Source organism: Gossypium hirsutum, chromosome D13 (assembly GCF_007990345.1).
Source record: "Gossypium hirsutum isolate 1008001.06 chromosome D13, Gossypium_hirsutum_v2.1, whole genome shotgun sequence".
NCBI lineage: Eukaryota > Viridiplantae > Streptophyta > Magnoliopsida > Malvales > Malvaceae > Gossypium > Gossypium hirsutum.
Genome location: NC_053449.1, coordinates 53,820,854 through 53,835,590, shown reverse-complemented (window position 1 = coordinate 53,835,590; position 14,737 = coordinate 53,820,854). Strand labels below are relative to the sequence as shown.

The following is a 14,737-nucleotide window of genomic DNA, read 5'->3' as shown; positions in this document are numbered from 1 at the left end:
AGATCCTTTTTATTATACAAATATCAAATTTATTTTATTTTTTTTTTCAAAATGTCACACCAACATAAAATAATTCATGAACTTAAATTTAAAAAGAAAAAATATGAAAATTAAATTTCAAATGCATGAACAAATTGAAACTTTCAAATTTTTACACTATAATTTAATTGAAAAATAAATAATTAACCCAAAGCGTAACGTGGGTAGAAACCAGTTGTATATTAAAAGTCTGCACAGTGACAAAAATACATAAATCCATTAACACTTGAAAGTTAACTAGTAACAGTTCATAGCCATTCAAAGGCTCCAAATAATTTATACCACCATTACACCCACGCCACAAGTGAAGGGCAAAGAAGGATATGAACAATCTTTCCTCCATAAAAGTAAAACAAAAACAAGGAATCAAACGCAATGACATTACCAATATTAAAGCTAATTTTAGCATTTTAATTGAAGCTATCACACCCCTCCCATGATGCTGGCATTATTTGACTGTTTATTCAGTATCTGCTATATCGCGCAGAGACACTTCCAACAGACTAAGAGACGATCCATCCCACCTCCTTTAAACAAAAAAAAAAAATGACAGTCGGAATGCGGGATATCTTCTGCACTTAACCCCCTACACACTAACTACATCTCCATACACATATTTCACAATGGATCTTCAACATAAGCTCCAATCTATGGAAAAGAACCCCAGGAAAGGAAAATCTCTGCAAGGTTCTATCATAAATACACATAGCTAGACCCACTTCAATATTTTGCTAAAAAAGCAGAAGCATGTTATTTTTAAAGATTAAAATACTTAAACTAGTAAAACTAAAATAGGACCTTAACTTATCTAGAGCTTCACCTGAAATGAACCCATCTTGGGTGCTCCATCATGGCCATCAGCCACTGGGATGAATGGTATAAGCTAAGCGTGTTCCTTTCAGCACATGGCATCACTTCAATGTGGCTGTCTAAACATGAATGAATTTAAGCTTCTCCCACTATCATTTATTTATCATGACTGTCCTACAAGCATGGATCGCTGAGAGAGATCCCATATCAGCTTTTTCTGCTGCTCATTAATGTGGGGTAGACACGCATGTAACAGATCAACTGGCATTTCTCGTTTAATTGCTTTGGTAGCATCTGCTTCATCAATTACCATATTTGGTTTGACCTGCATACGCAAGGACTGCATTGCCGTATCATATTTATTTACACAATACTTGGTAAGAAGGTTAAAGAACTCATCAAATGAGGCCTTCCAAAGGGACTGATTGCTTATATTGTAATCCCCACCAGCTTTAAAATCAGTCACCAGTTTTGTTGCCCTATCAAGAACACATTTCAAAATAAAAGATGCCCCATCTCCAGTGGGACTTCCAAGAGGACGAAGAGGAGGCTGCTCTGAGGAACAAACCACAGCTGCAAGACAGAAACTAAGCACACGAAGATCCATGTGATGAACACAAGAGGAAACAACCCTTGCAAGGTTACTAGTAGTTTCAGCTGCTCCTGGATCAGACGGAAGGCCTCCAAACAAGAACCTTAAATGACGAAAAATGGCCATGCAGACAATCCGCATAAGCTCACCATCTGGAAAAAGAAGCTGAAGGTACCTTGCAAGCAGCTTCCGGCCTTTGGGAAGGGACACTATTCGTAAAAAGACAAGATCGTCCTTTTGAGCAAGCTCATCTGTGTGGCCATTCTTGCCAAGAGGGTCAACCAATTGAAGTGATGCAGCCAGCCCTTCTAACAAAACCTGCCGTCTTTGTCTCAGCTGTGCTCCACTATCCTGTAACTGATTAAACTGTAAAAACCGATCAATATCATCTACATCAAGAAGAAGGCACAGACCATCCTCAATTGTAACTCTAGCAGCAAGCATTGGTTCTTGTTCCAGGGGCATATCAGAAGCTTTCTGATCATTGTTGTTGGCAGCAGATGAATTTGGAGGGTCAACTTCCAGAAGAGGACGAGGCCTCCGAATTGAAGAGAAAGGAACCCTCCCAAGAGCATCAACCTGGAGAAAAGCATGTGGCTCAGCATTTGCACGTGCTCGGGGGGAAGATCCCTAAGATGAGTTGGGCAGAAATGATGTCTCAACTTTGCCCCTGCAGATTTTCTTGCAAGACAAGCCTGGTGATAATAATCATCCACATATGGGTCATTACTGTGAGTTGCAGCAAGCTGCATTCTAAGAATGCCCTCAATCTCATCAGGTGACATGTATTTGGATCTAAATTGAGGCCATCCAATATCAAAACCTTGCTCAGAAAGTCGTGGATTTTGCCTTCCTTTATGAGCTGATTTAGGTCTGTGATCTCTCAGATCACCAATACCAAGTACAGCTTCAAACTGGTTCATTGGAGGTGAGGATAGAGAAAGATGGGGATTAAACAGCTGTGACTGAATCCCTGGCAAACGGTTAACTGATGGCTGAACAGGATGTTGCAGTCTCTGCTGGTGCACCTGTAGCTGGGGCATTAATTGAGGCGGAATCAAACCGTTTTGATGAGATAACTGTTGCTGCAACATATTGTTCAAAACACTTGAACCATCTCCACCATATAATTTGGGCTGGCTCCCCCATTGATCCGATGCACGACTATTGACAGACAGACCAGGAACCAAATGATTCATATTCCCACCATAATGTGACCCATGATGCAAACCTGGCATTTGAGGCTGAGAATTAGAGAAGGAAGAGAGATCTGGAGAAGATGTCATCTGTGATCCACCAACCATATATGGAATATTCAGATGACCAGGATGCTGATTTGGTGAAGCTTGAGGAGACCTGCCACAAGGGGGAGGGTATGAAGTGTAGGAAGATTTTGGAACCAGAATAGGTTCGCTAGAGAAATGTAGCTGGTGGCGTTGTTGTGGTTGCTGCTGATGTGGCTCAGGGTATGAGGATGTTCTGAGGAGATGCTTCGGGTCCAAATTGGTTGATGGTTGTGATGACCAGCGTTCAGGAATACCTTCAGTTTCAAGAGCTTGCTGGTCGAGCCAGTAAGGAAATTCCTCCCCTTGTGCCCACTCAGCAACAGATGAACCTTAAAGGGGAACAACGTGGTCAGAATAATGTCACATATGTCAGTATGTTTGCCTGTATAGTTGTTGAACTCACTTTGATGGTGTAGGGTCCTTGTGCTTAAGATATTGATTCCAACAAGAGAAATAATGGTAATACAGATCATGACACTTTTTGTCATAAATGGTCGCAAAGGAAACATTGCCCTAGGGTCAGATGATGACTATTAATTATGATAATGCATCATTATGGAACACATTTGGCAATGGAATGGATCAAACTCTTTAGTTTTATATATTTTAAGCTTATTAGATATACATAAAAATCATAATATACATGTATATCCGTCTGTTTGTGGGAATCAATGCCTCACTTCACTCTGAAGATGGAAGGAGTACCAATTTGCAACTTGCAGATTTGACACCTCACTAACTCAATCCGATCATACTACTTAAAATGAGACTAAACGAGAGATAGAGAAGTGTTAGCTAAAGGGCAGGGGAAAAGTGTAGAAGATTTTGAGAGTCCTATGCCACATGGACAATTAAATGTAGATTATAAGAGGTTTGATTAATAACTCTGTGAACAACAATAATACAATCCAACATTTTAACCAATTAGTACCATAGATGCCATGAACTATAGTGCTATCAATGCTATATTTAAACTCTTTTTTTTATCTACCAGGATCTGATTCCTTCAAATGTCTAGCTTAGAGCTGCATATAATAAATTCCAAGACAGTGGCAAATGGAATTTCCACAGCTTGACAGAGGTTAGCATCATCAAAATGAACTTTAATGGAGGTTAGAATCATCAGAAATGGATTTCCACAAATCACGTAACAAGCATATGCTATCAAAGAACAAAACGTCTTCCTTCAATCAGTGACCAATTATTCCGTCTCATAAATATGGTGAACAAGAACTTCATATCATGGCACAAAGGGTATTCAGAACTTCAAACATATCAATGAATTTCACAACTGAGATGCTTAAGGTTAAATTTATGCAAAATTTAATGATTTAATTATCATATGAAGCAGGAAAAAAAAAGGATGGCAGGGGGGAAACAAAGCAAGTGTAATGCACTTCTTGCATGTCTCTGCTTGACTGTGTCACAGTGAAGGCATGCCCACTGCACCTATGCGTTTATACTCTTAAACATATTGGAGTCTTCTCAAATATTACAAGTAATGAGCTTCCACCAAAAAACTCAAATCATAATCCTGATACAAATAACCCGTGCTCTATCAATTTTTTTTTTCTAGCTGTTAAATGATTAACAACCCAAAACTCTATGACAATGGTTAACTCAATCTAATTGTTGATATATATTCCCCTTGATCCAGGGATATCTTATTTTCTTATTATATCACTTGATAGTTTTCCTGAACTTGAACATAATTTTCCATTAAAGCATAGGAATCAAACAGCTACACTCCACACTTCAAACAGGCAGGGGGATGCTTATGTCAAAGTTCAACAATCAGCACTGATGCTAAATAAAACACATGAAAAGCTTCTACAATAAATAAATCCAAAAAAGATTGGACCTCAAAAAATATCAATCATCACTGACTACTAGAAGAAAGTAATGAGATAAATAAACTCACTTTCTCGGGATCCCCTATCACCAATTATCCCTGAGCCTCTTGGTCTACTAACAGCTGTGTTCAACTGCAACAAAATCACAAGCTGCCATCAGCAAACACTCCACCACCAATGCCCAGCCAGAACTAACCACCAAAAAACATGCATCTCCGTAAATGCCACTGGTGAATTGTCATTTTAAGAAATATTAAAGAAAAAGATAAGAACTTTGTCCTTTATGGTTTTTTATAGTCCAAAATTTTGATCTTGGCACCAGCGAACAAGGAGACATGATTTAAAAGGAAATTATCTTTCCTAATTAATTATACAAAAACTAAGCCAATATCAAGCAAAAATTAAGGTTCATTCTAAAAGTAGATTAATACTAGTGCCGTTGTGGCAGAGTTACAATAAAAGTTTGGAGGATCAATCATCTTAGAACAGTGTCCAAAGAGTTAGAGAAGGAGATGGTAAAACATTTCTAGTGTATCTTCAGAAACCAGACAGACATGCACTCAAAAGCTAGGGGGTGATTTGGTCAGACACTTAGATTTCATTCCCTCTAATTCACATATGCGAATAGGTTCTAAAGCTAAGAGTCAACAAGGTCCCAGGGCATTTTCACCAACCTCTAAAGGATAGAAGGCTCAACAGATCCACTGTTAGAATAATGGCAAGGATCAAATTGTTCTAAGCCCCATGACAATATGAAAAAAAAAAAAAAGAAATTCGTTAACAGATTATATTAGTAGCTAATCCTTAGAAAGGGAAAAGATCTTTAACAATCGTACTAGTTGCAAAATACAGTAATCATGTAGTGGGCTAACCTTTGAAAATGTACTTTCAAGATCATCTATGTCTGATAAGGCCCTCAAAACTCCACCCTGCAAATATGGAGGGTAATTAGATGAAGCATCTAGCACATGACCAGTCTAATAAAATCAGCTATATAATGAATAACCTTGGCAGGTTTATTAGTTAGATGTGCCAAAAGAAACACCTAAGAGTGATGAAAATTCTTGATTAAAACATGAATTTTTAACCATATTGGTGAACATTTGAAGTACGCAATTCCAAGGAAAAAGTGGAGGGGATGATATCAATTTCCTCTCTTTTTGGATTTCTATTTGTTAATGACAAATGCAACCTCAGATTTCAGCTACTCCAACATAAATAGTACAGGGTAACAATTTTATAAGAAACCAAATCAAACAAATTTCCACAATTAACTCCAGTAGTTGATCTGTAAGCCAGATCTCCTTCCAGGCATAAGAGTAAATTTCTAACACCAATTATTAACTTTAAAAATCCATTGGCATGAACTAATCAAATTTGTGCTAATAATAGATACAGATTCATTTTCTACAAAGATTTACAGAAGCAATGCCTCAAAGCAAGCCAGCCATTACTGAATACAACTGCCTCCAAGACTCAACAACCAAAAATACTAAGAAGGGGGAGAGCGAAGAACCACCACAGAGGAAATGAGGCAGTATCATGCATCTAGCAGCAACCAGGAACAAGATTTCGTCTAAAACTTCTGCATGATGGGTAAAAGGATTCCTAAAAACCTGATTGTCAAGAAGGTGACATAGACCTCTGGAAGTTGTAATCTGAAAAGATCCTTATCATATTATGAAAATAAGTGGTACAAAAGGTGTTTGAGGAAGAAGTGAGGTGTAAGTCAATTCATTCCACTGTTTTCCCCTCAATGAAGGGAACAGATAAATCAATTGTGTGAAAAATACTTGAAAATATAAACTCCATATACTACCTTCTCACCATATTTGCTTCAGGAAGCATATAAGAAACAACAAACATTACTTCAAGATGCACCAAATACAGTTAACACAATCTCCAAACTATTCAAATATACAATATGGTTTTATTAACAAGATACTAAACCACTAGACCATTGCAAAAGAGCATGTATAATATGATTTTATTAAAAAAGTACAAAAGAGCTACCTCTCATTGTGAAGACCAAAGAGAACGAATCAAATAAATTGACTTCGGAAAGCAGCCAACCAAGATGGCTACATTGTCAACTTATAAATACAGAGAACAAGGTTCACAATGTTTTGCACAGACAAATAGAACAATATATAATATGAACTCCCACAGAGCTTTATTCCACAAATAAAACTCGCATGTCAACCACTAATTGAATGCAGTGGAATCTATCTGTTAAAGAACATGGAGAAAAAATCCAACACTAATCCAAAAGGCTATTTTTTAGCACGACACTTGGAAGGGAGACATTTATTTTCCGATTGAATAGTCACTGATTGTGCTATGCTGCAGAAACTTGCAAGAACAATCGAAACAGGAAAAATAAAACTGAAAGAAACAAGAATGTTAACCTCCTCTTGATCAAACAAAAACTCCTCTTCATCAAGTCCAGCTGCAGGTAAATCCTCATCCTCATCATCTATCCCCCCAATTCAACTTCCTCGAGAACATCGTTTCCAAAAAATGCATATTGTGATGCATCAAATACTGCACCTCCTGCACAATAGAAAAGTTAACTTTACTGAAATGAGCTCTTCATAAAAAAGAAAACACATCATAAGAAAAATATCATTTCACTAAAAATCAGTAGCAACACAGAATCATTAAAAAAAAGCACTTTCTCCAATTCAATGGGCAGAATGGGGTAATTGAGATGGGCGCAAGTTAACACCCTTTGTGTATCCAAAGGCCTGATATTTCTCAAAATGTACAAAAGCAGTTTCTCCAATTCAATCATAATTCAAATAAATCGTGCTTATTTCCATCACTAAAAATATTCGAAACCAAAGTCAATTCAACTGAAAGTCTGAAACACCAGCACATTGAAATCATTAACTGTCGTGATTTAGTAGCCAAATTCAAACTTATAATTACTAATCTGGAAAATGTCCAGGCCAACATGAAATAAAGTCGCAACTTAAAAACCAGAAATTGTTCACATATGGAAACGACATTTGGCTTCTAACTGAATCAAACAGTGTTACCACAATTGTTTTAGCAACAAAAGCCTGCCCTTAGCATTGAAAACACAATATTTAAGGATCTAATTTCATTTCCTTCTAACCTGTTATACATTTGATCTCAGAAGAACGATAACTCCTCCACCATAAAGGTTTCAAATTTTACGCTAAGCTTAAAGCCAACCAAAAGAGAAGAAAACAAAGCTAATTTTATCCCCAAAATGCATAAACCAAGTAAATTAAAGCAAAATGAATCGAATATCAACCTTTATCAGTATCGCCGAATTGCTTAAGATCCTCAGAAGCATCCATTTTATATGCACTTCAAAATTACCACGCGACAGGGAAACCCAAAACAGAAAAACCTAATAATTAACTGAACCTCACAATCTAATCGTTTCTTTTTAAAAAAATCTAAAATCTGAACTCTAACAAGAAAAAGAATTACAAGAAAAATGGCGAAAAAATGGTTTGAAAAGCAAGAACCCTTAGCAAAGAAAAAATGTTTGGTAGAGAGAAGATCTGTATGTATGGAAAGGAAATAGTTTTCTTTTTTGTTTCTTTCAGATCAAATTTGTTGAGACAAATAGAGAGAGAGAGAGAGGAACCCTTCGGAAGAGATAACGAAGGAAATTTCTTGTAGTGATTGAGTCGACCGAAAAGGAGTTTCAGATTAAGTTTTATTTTGTTAATTTAATTTAATTTCAATTTTTAGTTATATATTCAATTAAAGTAGGCTCAGTTTGTTTGTAACTAAAATATTTTCTGAAAAATAATTTATTTTTTTAAAAATGATTTATTTTTCTAGTCTTGTTTTTAAATATATTAATAAATTTATATTTTAAATTATTTTTACATATATTACAATGATTTATTTATTTATAAATAAATCTAATTAAATATATAATAATACTCAATTATTAAGTTAGAATATTAACTATCCTAAATTGAAAACAACCAAAGTTAAATAAATTATTTGTAATTGTGTTATAAAAAAATAAAAAAAAAGGGATTGAATAATTATAAATTAGCTTCCAAACCACAATTAATACTAAAAATTAATAATTTTATCCAAATGCATAATTAATAGTACACCACATAATAACAACATTGTCCAAGTATATAACTAATATTACACCACATTAAAAGTATCAATTTCTTCATCCTTGAAAAAAATTTTAAAGCCAAATTTTTTTTATACTTCTTACTTTTAACTAAAAAAGCTTTGGCCTCGGATTCATGACTCACTAGATAATCAAACACAAAACACAGGGAGTCATCATCAAATCCTTCTTCCTCCATCGACATCACTTCTTCGTAAAGATGTGGTGTCTTATCCGCAATAAATTGTTCCAAAGCATTAGCAATTTTGTCAAGTTGTTCACCCACAAATTTAATTTGTTCATCAACGACACTTTCTTGAACATTTTTTCTTTTAAGTTTGGATGTGCAAGATGAAGATACTTTTGTTCTTACCTCTTCGGTCTCTTCATTGTCGCAAACTATGGGCACTGAATCTTGGTTACCATCATCCAAATCTATGTCAGCAAATATTCTGGCAAAACTCCCTTTTGTCATATCTTTGCCAACAACCAAAGCCATTTCATCATAATGATCAATGCTTTTATTCAAAAATGGTTCATACTTCTTGTGTGCCTGTTGGATATTATACACAATTAGAATAACAAGTAAAAAATAATTGAAATATACTTAACATATATATACATATATTACCATCATTGCTGTATCATATGTCGCTGTATCACATGTGATCATTTTCATGTTATCATCCCATCCAAAACCATTTTCACCTCGAATTGTGCATATAATCTGCCACTGGTTTTTTACAGTCCTCAAATGATTTTCCACATGCTTCACATCGCATTAGACTTGAAATCTTTCAGAAATAGCTTCGGCAACTCGATTAAGAGAACTGTTTTGAAAGTATTAGAAGGCTTATTTCCTCTCTTGGCCTCCTCTGCTAGAATTTCAAAAATAGAAGGCTTATTTCCTCTCTTGGCCTCCTCTGCTAGAATTTCAAGAAAAAGAGGTTCCATCGGTTTTGTCCACCTGAATTGCTTAAAGGTCCCTTCTTTGTTGCCCGTACCCATTCTACATTAATAATTGTCATTGTCAATCATTTCAATATCCAACAAACTTAAAACATAATAAATTCAATATCCAACAAGCTTAAAACATAATAAATTCAATATCTAATATCATTATCCAACCAACATTAACAAAAAAAAACAATTTTAATACTAAAATATACAAAACATAGAAACAATAACCCTAAGCCTTAAACCTACCTAATATTTCTAACCATATAATTAGTACACATAGTTTGTGTAATTTCGTCTCTCTTAGCAAACCTTTCTCTTGTTTCTTCTCTTTCTTCTCGCTCCGTAACAGTTGGTATTATCAAATCAGACTCAAGCTCCTCGTATAATCCTTGATAAAGTAAATCACTAGGATCAACTCCCATTATATGATTATGAATGATACAACAAGCCAAAACTATATCTACTTGAGTTTGAAAATTCCAAAATGGTTCAGCATCTAATACACGAAACTGTTTCTTCAAAATCCCAAAAACACGTTCAATAGTGATTCGTAATGATGAATGACGAAGATTAAAGAGTTCCTTTACATTTTCAGGCCCCTGAGCACTAAACTCTTTTAAATGATATCGGACACCACGATATGAGGTAATATATCCATTTCGGATGCCATATCCAGCATCATCAAGATAGTATTTAACTACAATTGTACAAAACATAATTAATACTAATAAATTATGAGCTTACTAAAACTATTTGATATTTAATGATAATTATTACCTTCCGGAATTCTTAATCCTCTTGGGCGTGAAAGTGCGTCACTTAAAATACGAGAATCATGTGCACTACCTTCCCAACCAGTTAGAACATAGGAAAATTTCAAATCAAATGTACTGGCAGCCAATACATTTTGTGTCGTTCCCACTTTACGGCTACGAAATCTTCCTTGAATGCTAAGTGGAACGGATGCACGAACATGAGTTCCATCTAATGCTCCAATACAATCTTTAAAATAAGGATAAAACCTTGGATTGTTTCTGATTTCACTAGTAGTTGACTCATTTGGTAATCTAATAACTAGTTTATACAATTTCAAAATAACTCTCAATACAACCCTAAAGTAACGGTGAACTATCTCAGTTGATCTATAATATCTAGATCCAATCACTCAAAACCTTACATTATGACCAATTATATGTAAAAATATAATTACTTGCTCCCTAATATTCACAAATTTAGTTGATTGTAACAAATTATTCCTACTAAGAATATCACACAAATTAAAAAAGACGATCGGTCTTATCCTTATTACATTAATACAATACTGGTCACCACTATATAAAATACTATTAATATAATTTTCTCTTTCATAATCTCGATTCACACGAGGGTGAGAAGCAATTTCCTTCCTAGTTTTTAATTTTTTAATCCAAAGAGCCCCAAAAGCTAAAACTGAAGCCACGACTCCGATAATTGCATTTTGATCTTGATTACGATCAATCTACACACAATAATGTCACACAAATATTTAATCACTACAAAAAAGATGCAAGATTTTCATAAAATCACATATATGACTAAAAATTACCATGACTAAAGTGCATACATACATATCAAGCTAATTATAATTGCATTAATAATTTTTTGAGAAATTAAACTACTTTCTTTGTACCAATACTTTAATAAATATAAATATATACAATATTTTAGATCTATTTAAAATTTTACATGCATGACAAGTACAAGTATATTGATGAATTCAATGGTTAGTTCGTTAAAATATTAATCATATCAGTTTTAGTTTTTAAATATATTATTTTAATTATTTTCTGGTATCACGTAATCAAAATATTTTTTAATTAAAGATTGCATATTCTTGGACATATATTAGCTATCAAAATGGAACCCAATGGAACTGATAATAAAGCATTTTTTATTAAAAAGTTAGATACATAAAAACAGAGGTGGCGACAGAGGCTATCAAGTATTTTTGCCTCCCTCAGAAATATAAAAAAATAATTATTCTTTCTTTCTTCAGAAATAGAAACAGAAATAGAAAAATTTGAAAGCTATAAAAGTAGTACAATAATAAAATTATATTATAATGTTTACAAAATTTTATAACTCAATTTTGGTCCCTCCATAAAAATTAAATAAGGTCTTTCTTTCTTCAGATTTCATAGTCTGAAAATTCATCAACAAATATATTTTCCTAGTAGATAAACATCCTACAAAACATTTCAGATAAATATTCATCAATAAAAATAACCCCTATGCAACGTCACTGGAGCTTATGGATATTCATGAGGCATGGTTAGATTCTTTTCAAAACATTGAATAGTTAAGTTTATAAAAAACACCAATCCACCCAACTCGAACTTTGACACAATACACAGAGTATGCAGTCGCCATTAAGACTATCAATCTCGCATGGCTTAAGGAGAACAAATAACTTGTGCAGATACATATAACTCCATCAAACAAGTGTAAGCATAAAGAATCTTCCAAAATGAGATACAATTCATACCCTGTTTAGCATTGAGAACATAAAATAAATATGTATATCTGAAGTAAATTCACATGCTAGCCAGACATTAGATGACAATATATGGATTACATAAAGTAGTACTCTTTTGCATACATTAAAGGTCAGGTAAGAGCTTTGGTTGGTCACCGAGAATTATCAAATGGGTAATAGATAATGGATAGTCACAGAAAATCCTCAAAATCATCATTCATGAACAAGCTCGATAAAAAGAAAGCCATAATCCATTTTCATACAGCTTAAGGTGGATAATTTTGTGAAAATAAACTATTTTTCAAACAGAAAACATATGATTAGCTATAGTTGTAGATGTCACCGAAACCATAGATAGAGCTATCCATGTGTCATGTGGATATGAAAATAAAATAAGAAAAAAGTACGAACGCCATATTACCGACAGGAAAATTTCACTCAATAGAGCAAAAAAACAAGCCATACCTCTAACTATAAGTAGTGTTCCTGTTATCCAAAAGTTAGCATACATCCATAATACCAAAATGCCGAACGGTCCTACAATAAAGAGGCAATGTGCGTAACCCAAGTACTGAAGAGCAGCTCCCTGAAATAAACGAGACCGGACTGTCAGCATCATTCTAAAATTTCTCATTGTGTACTGATAAGATCGATGCCATAAAGTAGAATAAAGTTGGAACGGGATAGCATAAATCCACCTAAGTCTTAGAAAAACCTAAACAGTACATGTTTACCCGAACATATGGAAAATATCCATAATTAACAACCTCTTGGTAACTTTTTGCTCCTTGAATTTCATGTCCGGTCATCAAAGAAAATGCTATTAAACTGAATAACATAACTTGTAGGGTCGAAAAGAAGAATTTTAACTTCCCTGAGGTCATTTTGTGGTGCAAGTGATGGCTCATTCGAGATTAATTTATGCATAAATAGTTTATGACAAAAGAAACAAGGCCGGATATTCAAGAACAACAACCTGAGGATAATATTCAAGAATCTCTAATAAATATATATATACATACATACATACATGTATATATCATACATTTTGATATATCTTACTTCAGGGTATGATTTCCAATCAACACAGCCATTAGATTCTAGAAATGAAACTTTTATTAAGCTAAAATTCAAGCATCTTTACTAAGAATCTAACCTTAAACACATCAAATCAGTATCGAAAAATCAAGCTTAATTCTATGACCTTATCAAACAAATTTCAAAGATAGATCAAGGTTGACAAGCATCAAATCCAAATAAATCAATCATCTCAACTTCATTTTGAAAATTGCAATCATTTTCAACCCCTCCAATCAACAAGCCATATAAAATCAACAAGCAACTATCCCAAAATAAAAGCAAAACACAAGATTTTAAGGAAACAATACATTACCATGCTTAAAAGCACATAAAGCAAGCAGGACATGAAAGTCAAGCTAAGGAAACAACTCCACATTATTACAAGCAAAGAAGCCGAACCCAATCTGCTACATGATTGAAACCCTCTCACTAAACAATCTATCCAATAAACCAAAACCAGCTTCAAAACTTGCAGAAACCAACACATCCACTACAAACCATTGGCCAATGCCTCTCCATTAACAACCCTATTTTATCTCTACAATAAGTAACCGCCATTTTGGCCTTGGAATAAACCTTTACAACCATATGATTAACACATGATGACTTAAGATAGAATCATAGTTCAAAAAAGTTAGCCCAACAAATAAATTTCAGCAAAATAACCAAACTCGAACAGAAGAACACTAATACAAATATGCAAAAACCCCTAACAATTAAATCCTAAACCTTGCAATCAAGAATGTGAGTAGAAATCTACCTTCGATGAATCGCGAGAAGAGGTGACAAAGGAGGCTATAATTTTTTAGCAAGCTAACGAGAAGAGGAGAACCAGCATGCATTACAAATCTGCCATTAGAAGAGAACCATCATGAGTATAAATAAGAAAGAAATTCAGTAAAAATTCACTTAAAATTTTAACAGACCCATTTCGAATGAAGTAACCTTGATAAAAAAAAGATTGAGATTATACCTTAATAGGACTGTGGCTGTTAATTTTTTAGGGTTTCTTCAAAATACAGACTTGGTAAGGGCGACGGTCGACCGACAGAGAAGACGAGGCAGAGATGATGAGGTGAGGCCAACGAATAGAGATGAGGAGGAGAGGCAGAGGCTGATGGACAGAGATGAGCAGTGTGCGATGAGAGTGAAGAGAAGAGAATGGGAAATGTCTTACACTTTTCTAAAAATTGTGAAATGATTACCCGTGTTTTGGAGAATGTTTTCCTATAAGAATTCATTTTCCAGCAAACAAACACTGTAAAATTTGGAAAATATTGTTCGAAAATATTTTCACCCTAAACAAACGGACCCTAAGTTTTATAAAATTTTATAAGGCATACATTCATATTTCATGTAAAATTATTTAAATTTTAAAAATAAAAATTCACAAAATCTGAAGGTGTACTAAAAAGCTTTTTTTTTTTTAAATTTCATTATTTCATTAACCTAAGATAATTATTTGATATCTTAGTGACATTT

The 14,737-nt window shown here is 34.1% G+C and overlaps 1 long non-coding RNA gene and 1 pseudogene across 1 annotated transcript; both read right to left on the bottom strand.

Moving 5' to 3' along the window:
- Positions 1–237: 237 nt before the first annotated feature.
- Positions 238–7,909, bottom strand: LOC107919221 (protein PAT1 homolog; annotated as a pseudogene).
- Positions 7,910–8,646: 737 nt separating this feature from the next.
- On the bottom strand, positions 8,647–14,533 carry LOC107919098 (uncharacterized). The gene is made up of 5 exons (XR_001690360.2): positions 14,229–14,533; positions 14,016–14,104; positions 12,641–12,761; positions 9,332–9,709; positions 8,647–9,253 (listed from the first exon to the last, which is right to left on the bottom strand). It is a non-coding gene; the product is annotated as an uncharacterized lncRNA (long non-coding RNA).
- Positions 14,534–14,737: the final 204 nt, after the last annotated feature.